This window comes from Mastomys coucha, unplaced genomic scaffold (assembly GCF_008632895.1).
Source record: "Mastomys coucha isolate ucsf_1 unplaced genomic scaffold, UCSF_Mcou_1 pScaffold15, whole genome shotgun sequence".
NCBI lineage: Eukaryota > Metazoa > Chordata > Mammalia > Rodentia > Muridae > Mastomys > Mastomys coucha.
In genome coordinates this window covers 73378541-73388378 of record NW_022196897.1, presented here as the reverse complement: position 1 = coordinate 73388378, position 9838 = coordinate 73378541, and the positions used below count along the sequence as shown (strand labels likewise).

The 9838-nt window shown below is 32.9% G+C and overlaps 2 pseudogenes; one reads left to right on the top strand and one right to left on the bottom strand.

Annotated features, from left to right (window-relative positions):
* Positions 1-2710: 2710 nt before the first annotated feature.
* LOC116092120 lies at positions 2711-3666 on the bottom strand (annotated as a pseudogene).
* Positions 3667-4201: 535 nt separating this feature from the next.
* LOC116092740 lies at positions 4202-4332 on the top strand (annotated as a pseudogene).
* Positions 4333-9838: the final 5506 nt, after the last annotated feature.

The following is a 9838-nucleotide window of genomic DNA, read 5'->3' as shown; positions in this document are numbered from 1 at the left end:
TTTCCTCAATTTCATTAAGAGGTAGTAACATAAGTTGAATGGACTGTTTATCTTGATCCTCAATTTCATAAGGTACACTAGGTATACTATTAGGAACTTTCTGTTTTCTTATTTCCTTTATCTCTTATCTATCAAACTTTTGTACCATCATAGATATATTTTGTTGTTATTCCTGTATCCTTTCTTGTTTTATATCTATTTTATCTTGTACATTTTTTTAATTTTACATTTATTTTTAAACACCATTTGAGATTTTTTTCTTACTGTACAATTATTATTTTAATTTTTTGTGAAGAAATGTATGAAGATTTCAATTGAAAATAGAGAGAGGTTTACTCCAGTGGTCACAGTTGCATATCAGTATGACAAAGGCTTTTTCAAGGAATATTGCTATGTGTTCAACTGCAAGCATTAGTGTTAAGGGATGTGAAATGGAGTTTCACAGGAATTTTAGAGCAGGAAAGAGTATAACATGTGAAATGAAAATAAATAAAATAACCAATAGCAATAAAAAGAAGAAAAGTATGTATATGTAATTAAAATTGTTTTTGGGGGGTGCTCGTGAGATGGCTCAGCAGGTCAGGGCACTGACTGCTCTCTTCCAAAGGTCTTGATTTCAAATCCCAGCAACCACATGGTGGCTCAAAATCACCTGTAATAAGATCTGACGCCCTCTTCTGGCATGTCTGAAGACAGCTACAGTGTACTTACCTATAATAATAAATAAATCTTTCGCTGGAGCGAGCAGGGACTGAGCGAGCAGAGTTGACTGGAGCGAGTAGGGTTGACCAGAATGAGCAGAGGTACTAAAATTCAATTCTCAACAACCACTTGAAGGCTCACAACCGCCTGTACAGCTACAGTGTACTCATATACATGAAGTAAAAAAATAAATCTTTTTTAAAAATTGTCTTTTTGGGTGGCTTACTGTGATTCAATGTCTCAGAAAGTCCTCTCTTGTTTCTTCCTCTGGATTCAAGTCTTGCAACTTCAGTCTCCTAAGTATCTAGATGTCCAGCTAAACTCCAGCCAAACTCAAAGAACTGATATTTCCTCTGGGGACAATTCCAGGTGAACTTCTTCTCGGTTTTCTGCCCAATGTCTCTTGTCCTCTGCAACATTTCTGTAAGCTGTTGTCAGCTTTCTTCAACATTAGTGGCCTTTCTTTTTGTCCAATTAAGTTGGGTGCCCAGTGTAAATGCAACTTTATTTGACAGATGTTATTGTCATCTCAGAGACTTACTGCTGAAAAAGCTTACCCTTTCTACTTTCTGAAATCTGGCTGACTGGTTTAGCTCATCTGTTCTGGCATAAGACTCTTCTCCATGGTGACTGGTTCAAACTTCTCTCAGCCTCTCAGTGAATTTCACTGATTATACAAACTGGCTCTGAATCCCATGAACTGAAATTCACCAGCTGCACTGACTTCCATTGCATTTCTATGAATGTCACTCCACTGCCTTCACTTTCTTTCATTCATCACTTTGTCTGCCCACCAATTAGATGTGACTTTCAAACCTTGCTGCTTCATTCTAGAAACTAAACTTAAATTAATTTTTGGATTAAAGGTGTATACTAAGGACATGGCTGCATTCCAGCCAGCTCACATAGACCTAGACAATCTTTGGATGTGATCCTTTGCCAGAACAGTTATATTTCTAGATTGAAATGCCTCTACATTTTATTAAAAATATATATTTAACATACATTTATCATGAACATTGAAGAGGGGGGGCTTAAGGTGTGGGAATATGGAATTGATACAGGGTTTCTCCTTGTAAGCTTAGTTGTCTTGGAGCTATTCTGTAGAATCCACTTATCTCTTGGAGCTATTTCGTAGAATCCATTTATCTCCTGGAGCTATTCTGTAGAATCCACTGATCTCTTGGAGCTATTTCGTAGAATCCATTTATCTCCTGGAGCTATTCTGTAGAATCCACTTATCTCCTCTTAAGTCCTCTTGCCTCTTCCTTCCAAAGGCTGACATTAAAGACATGTGCAACAATACCCATCTTGAAAAGGATGGTTTAAACCCATGATTAGAAGCAGGTTACTTACAGAAGAAGCATGTCTTTAACATAAATTATTCTTAATCTCAATTGAAACCTGATATTTCTTTCTTACTTTAATAGAACTATATAACTATGATGCAATTGCATTAATGTGTAAAAAGCATTAATTGAATTTTACCTATTCATTAATAATAAATAATTATTGCAAGATTATATTAGAGTAAGCATATATACACATCACGAATATTTTTATGAAATAGAAAATATAGTCATTACTTTGGAGTCTTAACATGAAAAGAACAAAAACTTTATAATTTTAGTATTGGTATCTTGAAATTAAACTTGCACAAATGTAAAAATTGAAGTTTAGAATTAATCTACTGCTTAAAAATAATTATTGAGCTGGTCTTGTGTGATATGTAACCATGAGTACTCACTAAAATACCTCAAAATTCAAGAATATTGAAAAATAACCATGCAAGTTTTCTGAAAAAAAAAGAAAAAACTTTATTGTGTTTTATGTACATAGGGTTATATATAACAATGATTTAAGAGAAAGTAGCTATGAATGTGACCAAGAATGAGGAGAATTGTGCATGGCAAGGGTAGGAAAGAGATAAAGAAGAAAAGAAATTGTGTAATTATACTATAATTAAAAAAGAAAATATTATAAAAATAAGTATAGTATGTTTCTTAAGTCATAACATGAACCATCTTAGAAAAAATTTCTTCAATGCAATCATAACATCTTTGTTTCTCAAACAGTATATCATGGGGTTAAACATTGGAGTAACAACAGTATAGAAAAGAGAAAGGAATTTGTCCACTCCTGCTGAGTGGCTAGACTTTGGCCTCAAGTATGTAATGATACCTGATCCAAAGAATAAAGCTACAACTATAAGGTGGGAAGAACATGTAGAGAAGGCCTTGGCTCTCCCAGTTGCAGATGGAAGCTTCAGAATGCTTGAGATTATTTTTATATAAGATCCAAGGATCAGCATAAAAGGAATGGTGACAACTAAAAGGGCAATCACATAAATCAGTATCTCTATCATAAAAGTGTCCCCACAAGCTAGGGTCAGGACTGGAGGTATGTCACAGAAAAAGTGATTCAGCTGATTTGATCCACAAAATGGTAGAGAAAAGATCCAGTATGTAAACCCGATATGAACAGGAACTCCACTTATCCAACAGCCAGCTGCCAGTTGTATACAGAGACTATTGTTCATGATGAGAGGGTAGAGCAATGGGTTACAAATAGCAACATACCTGTCATAAGCCATAGCAGTCAGAATAAAGCACTCAGTGGCCCCAAAGACAAGAAAGAAATACATTTGAATAGCACAAGCCATGAAAGAAATGATTCTGTCTTGTCTGTAGAGATCTGTTAGTAACCTGGGAAGAGTGACTGACACATAACACATTTCTAAGAAAGAAAAATTTCCAAGGAAAAAGTACATGGGAGTCTGCAGGGAAGGGTCAGCCCTTGTAATTATGATAATGAGACTATTGCCCATCAGAATAATTAAATAGATCATCAAAAACACCCCAAAAAGAAATTCTTGCAAGTTGGGAACATCAGAAAAGCCAAGTAAGATGAATTCTACAAATGAGGAGTGATTCTTCTGTCGGGGACTTTGTAGAGTGGATCCATCCATGGATGATTGATTTCAAGGTTTTAATGTCTGTTTACTCAATGCAGTTCAGATATTAAAAAAAAAAAGAAATGAATTACTAAAAGTGTCAAATCCACAGACACAGAAGAGATGTCCAGTCATAATGATTTGTGTGAATTTTTCACAAACTTAGTCCTACTTCCTATATTTTTTATGGAATTAAAACAAAGAAGCACATTTAAAATCTATTTGTCCTTCTAGTTTGTCACAAGCTAAAACATTAAAACACAGAGCAATGACACAAGATCTCCATAGTTCAGATTGCCTATCCCTTGACTACAAGCAGTCACTATTATTGTGTAGCACTAGATCAGTAAACTCCATCTTTGCCTTTAATTATTTGCCTTTTTTTTGTCATAGAAACTCTTTAATCACAATTTAACTTTTGACACACTTTCCAATTGAGCTAAAATTGTTTTCTCTGAGTTGCATTTCAGGAAAGGAATTGAGTGGTTATTCAATAACAATGTCCTGACCTAGGTAAAGCTATTCTGAGTTCAAGAAACCTGGACAGTCTATGGCCATACCACTCTGAATATCACCCTGAATGTGCCCGATCTTGTCTGATCTCAGAGGCTAAGTAGGGTCAGGCCTGGTTAGTACTTGGATGGGAGACCACTTGGGAATACCGGGTGCTGTAGGCTTAAAAAAAAAAAAGAAAGAAAAGAAACCTGGACCAATTACTATGTAGATAGGCATTTAGACAATGATAACAAAAGTAAGCATTTGTGGCATAATAGTTGTAACTCTTATCTGTACAAACATATCAGAGATAATATTGCACAATAAATTATGTTTCCTGAAAACTTTGATTGTGAATAAAAATAAAATGTTCTTATAATATATATACAGTACCCTGTCATAGTCCCCTAACCTTAACAATTCTACTTATGTCTGAGATTTAAGATCCTGAAGGAATCTTTGTCAAAGTTGAGAAATTCATAAAATTAATATGCAAAAGGAAGACAAAAGAATTTGAACTTGGTCATAAGTATCATGTCAGAACCATATGTACAACTTTACAGTTCTAACATTTCTTTCAACTGTTCCCACAAGGGGGGATATATATATATATATATGTATATAAATAATACATATTACTTATAGTAAGAAACTACATATATCTATAACTACTATGTGGAATGCATGTTTGTTCTTTAAATCTTTATTTCTGACTAGCATATCAGCATATCATAATTAAATGCCACAGTTACTCTCCCTCATGTATTTACCTTTTATCCATCAAGGATGTTCAATATCTACTCCAGTATACAGTATCCTAGATATCATTTTATTTTTCTTTAAATTCCTTCTAACCTGGGTACTGAACTATGAACTATTTTCAAGTTGTGCATCCTGCAAAACTGAAACTATCTTGAGTTTTATATATTGTCCTTTACATATTATAGATCTCAAATTCATTTTCTTTTCTGCATGTAACAGCTTTTCACAAATAATTGTGAATTATTTAAATTATTTCCCAACATCTTCCTCATTCAAAAGAAGAAACATCAAAGACTTCAAATGTTTGGATGCAAAATGATGTCAAGTGTAATTTCTAATGTGTTTAATTGCAAACTCTAGTATGTTTTATAATCTCTGAAAATTGGTGTATTTTTTTCATGTTTGATTGCTTTAGAATTACCTTTTTATTTTATATCTTCTCAAAAGCTTTCAATATTTACATGATTTTTCCACACATATACATATTTACTATAACACTCATAAAATTTATAGTTGAATAAACATCTTGAACACAGAGATTTAAAGTTTGTTTGTTCCTAATATTTTACTGAACAAATGATTTAATTATATATATGTAATATATATATATATATAATGTATCTTTTCTTTATGAAAGATCATAAGGTTGCATATATAGTATGTGAAAATTCAATATAGAAGCTTAGTTTCTGCTCTTACAGAGCTTAGACAGTAGTGCTAATACCAAATATGTTTTATAAGATATGAAAGAATATGTAGGAACAAATCATAACTAATTATTTGACATTTCTAAGTGTTAGAGAATGAATAATTTGAAATATGTAGTAAATTTGAATTTTTTAGACCATAGAATATCACAGAATCATTTTGTTAATTTTACATATTCGAAAAAGATAAAAAATATTTTCTAGGACAAAAACTTTATATCTTTACTTGGTTTTGTGTTCTAATAACTAGGTAGTTGTGTACACAGCCAATGTTTTATATGTAAAACAAAAGCATTACAGGAAGCATTTCTCACTAGCTTCAACAATAGCATTATAAATGGAATCAACATTGAATTACTTACAATGGAATTTAGGCACCTTATGGAATCAATATCCTCAATGAAATATGTGGCCATTTCCTTTTATTCTTGTAGCGATATTAAGCTTAAGTGGGTGTTTTTGTCTGATAAAATATTAGATTATGAACTATATCATCTGGAAAATAAGAGTTGTAGTCTCATTAAATGATCCTTTTTGTTGCTCTTCTTACAGCTACTGCATTTTTCTTCATTTTAGCCAATGGTACCATCCCACTTTCATAAACCCTCTTATTATCAGTATTCCCAAACACTGAGCTAAGTGTTAGTAGCTCATCTACTCTAAGGTATATGAAACAGTAACCATAACTATGAAAACTCTCTTTTTTACTCTATCACATACCCAAATTGTATTTCTATCACATGCTAAAGTTAGACTTTATACACAGAAAATATCAAATGTATGATTCACATCACAATATAAATAAAGCATTCTCAAAATAATCTATTTTGATAATTTCTATTACAGGAATGGATATACTTTTGAAGTCAATAGTTAATGATTCTAGGGAAGTTTCAAGTTGGGAAGCATGGTTCCTAAAGTATCATTACTGAAAATGTCCTTCCTCTGTGAATGCTACATCACCCTTCCTGGATTTATGTTTTATTGTTTTTGATGTAAAATAATATATTTAGAGGAAAAAAAGGATCTGACTAATCATATTTTGCTGTTCCACTGACAGTTTGTGAACATTTCTTTTGTACTAAATACTGTGTTACTGATTTCCTTGCATGTCTAATTTAATGTGTTCTAAATAGAATAATGTCATCTACTATTCCACATGAGTAGATGAGAAAATAAAGAGGCTAAATAACCTACAAACTGGGAAGAGCCCATCTTGACTTTAACTCAGGCTTGTAAGTTCAGAGTGTTTAGTCTCAAATAAAGATCAATAAAATTCATAAGAAACAAAAGTAGATATTATTTTGGCTTCTATAATCTTAGTAATAGCACTAAATTACAAGGAGTAACAAACATTTTTTTTCAGTCACAAAAAGGAACCTGTCAAATATCTCATTATAAGAAAGAGGAGTAACTTCTTTATAGGTATGAAAACATCTACTTTGCAAAAACTTTTGTTTGATAGGTTTGATCATGAGGCTAAAAAATATACTACAATTAGATGATACAAATATTACTTACCTTTTATATGTGCTGATCAAATAAAATTTTATCCTGATTTTAAGAATAATAGTATAATAAACATTTTATTTTCATTTGTGTTATTTAAGTAATAAAACTAGCCACTCTTTCTATGTTTTTAAAGCACATTCTTTAACTTTAATTAAACTATAATGAATTTTAGGAAGGAGATGACTCCTTATTCATCAATATATACTTTCTTTCTGAGATATACAGTGTTTTTAACCTCAGAAATGTGTTCATCAAGGAATAATGTCAGTTATCAAAGCTGTTTGGTTCTGTCATTGGCTCATTGTAACTTTTGTCTCTGAGGAATATGTCCAAAGGCAGTAACCTATTGGCCATTTCTTCCAGCTTTCATGGCTATCCTTTCAGTCTTTGGAGACTAAGCACACACCAATTGGGACAAGTTGAGTAATACAACTGTATTCACAAATGTATTTGTTATTACATATAAAACTAGAAGGGACTGGACTTTTAAAAATTAAATCAATCTTTGAAAAGTATTTATTTTGGAAACTAGAATGTGAACATTTAATAATTTTGATCCTTTAGAATCTGGACATATTGTGAAATATTTAAATTGAGCCAAATGAAATGTTCATTACATCAGATACTTGTCATGTTTTATGGACAGATTATTTAATGTGTTCAATCAGCAATTTTAAAGAACATAAAACCCTGTAGAATTAATAATATTCACCATGTTATTCAATAGATTCCTTGAATTGATTCCTCCTAGCTTCTCTCAATCTGGCATTTATTTTCAAATATATCTCTCAAATCTGTACTCTTTCCATATTAATTTCTATAGTCAAACATCATTTATTACCATTAAAAACTTTGAAATTATAGGTTTATAAATAAAAAACTTTTTATTCTCTAAATCCATCTAACAAGTCATGAAAATAATTTATTTTTCCCTTATAAAGTAATAAATAACCTAAAAACTGTCTTAGTAAAGGTAACATAATAAAAATTGAGTCTCATCTTTTATAGACAATGCTTGAAAAATTGCATCAAAATATCTATGAAAGTACTAGGAGATCTAATGTTCAGTGAATTTTACATGTTGTTATGCATTGAATTAAATCAGTTTTATTCACTTTCTTTAAAATTCAGCAGAATGTAATTTTAGAAATTATGATGCTATAGAACTTGTAATCCAAAGAAAAATTATTACCTGTAAATCTACTGATCCACTTTAATCCCAACTGCCAATTTTGAGTGTAAACTGGCTAGTTATTTCTTTGGTTTTTTTTTTTTTTTTTTGAAAATATTTTTATTGGATATTTTCTTTATTTACTTTTCAATAAAGGTAAAGGTTATCTCCTGGTTTCCCATCTGGGAACACCTATCCCATTCTCCCCTCTCCCTGCTTCTTTGAGGCTGTTCCCCCACCCTGGCATTCTCTTGCACTGGGGTTTCAGGCTTTCCCAGGACCAAGGGCTGCTCCTCCCATTGATGCCCAACAAAGCTATCCTCTGTTACTTATGTAGATGGAGCCATGGGTCCCTCCATGCATATTGTTTGGTTGGTGGCTTAGTTTATGGTAGCTCTGGTTGGTTGATATTGTTGCTCTTCCTGATGGTGTTGCAAACCTCTTCAGCTCCTTCAGTCCTTTCTCTAACTCCTCCATAGGGTACCCAGTGCTCAGTCCAATGGATGGTGTGGGCATCTGCCTCTGTATTTAAATGTCAGGCTCTGGCACAGCCTCTCAGGAGACAGCTATATCAGGTTCCTGTCAGCAACTACTTCTTGACATCTGTCATAGTGTCTGGGTTTGGTGATTTCTTATGGCATGGATCCCCAGGTATGGCAGTCTCTTAATGGCCTTTCCTTCAGTCTGTGCTTCACACTTTGTCTCCATATTTCCTCCCATGTGCATTTTGTTTCCCCTTCTAAGAAGGACTGAAGTACCCACACTTTGGTTTTCCTTCTTCTTGAGCTTCATGTGGTCTGTGAATTATATCTTGGGTATTCTGAGCTTTTGGGCTAATATCTACTCATCAGTGAGTGTATACCATGTGTGTTCTTTTGTGATTAGGTTACCACACTCAAAGTGATATTTTCTAAGAATTTTATGAGTTCATTGTTTTAAATAGCTGAGAAGCACTCCATTGTGTAAATGTACCATATTTTCTGGTAGCATTTGACATTTTCTTCTTATTCATCCCATGAATGTAAGCCCTTTCTTTGTCTTGTCTAATAGCGATTGACAAATTCCAAAAACTGATCTACATATAGAGGACTCTATTTATTTTCCTATGTTGAACCAATATCATTTAATTACTTCAAGTCATTTATATAAAATTCATCATAATATGTCAGATATAGAGCATTTGAATGGACAATATAATATACTTCCATATGAACAAGAGTAGAACATCAAACAAACAAGCAGCAACCAGGAATGTCATTACAATAATGATTTATTTAGAAAAAGAGTGTCCAATGGAGGAAGTTTGTCAGCTTTGGGGTGGACATTGAGATCCTTCTCCTAGCCATGTGAAAGCCAATCTGTTCCTGGCTTCTCTTAGATGAAGATATAGAACTCTCATTTCCTCCAGTGCTCTGCCTGCCTCAAAACTGCCATGGGAATTGACTGAACGTCTGAAACTATAAGCTAGCACTAGTTAAATGTTTTCATTTGTAAGAGTTGCCTTGGTAGCTGGGCGGTGGTGGCGCATGCCTTTAA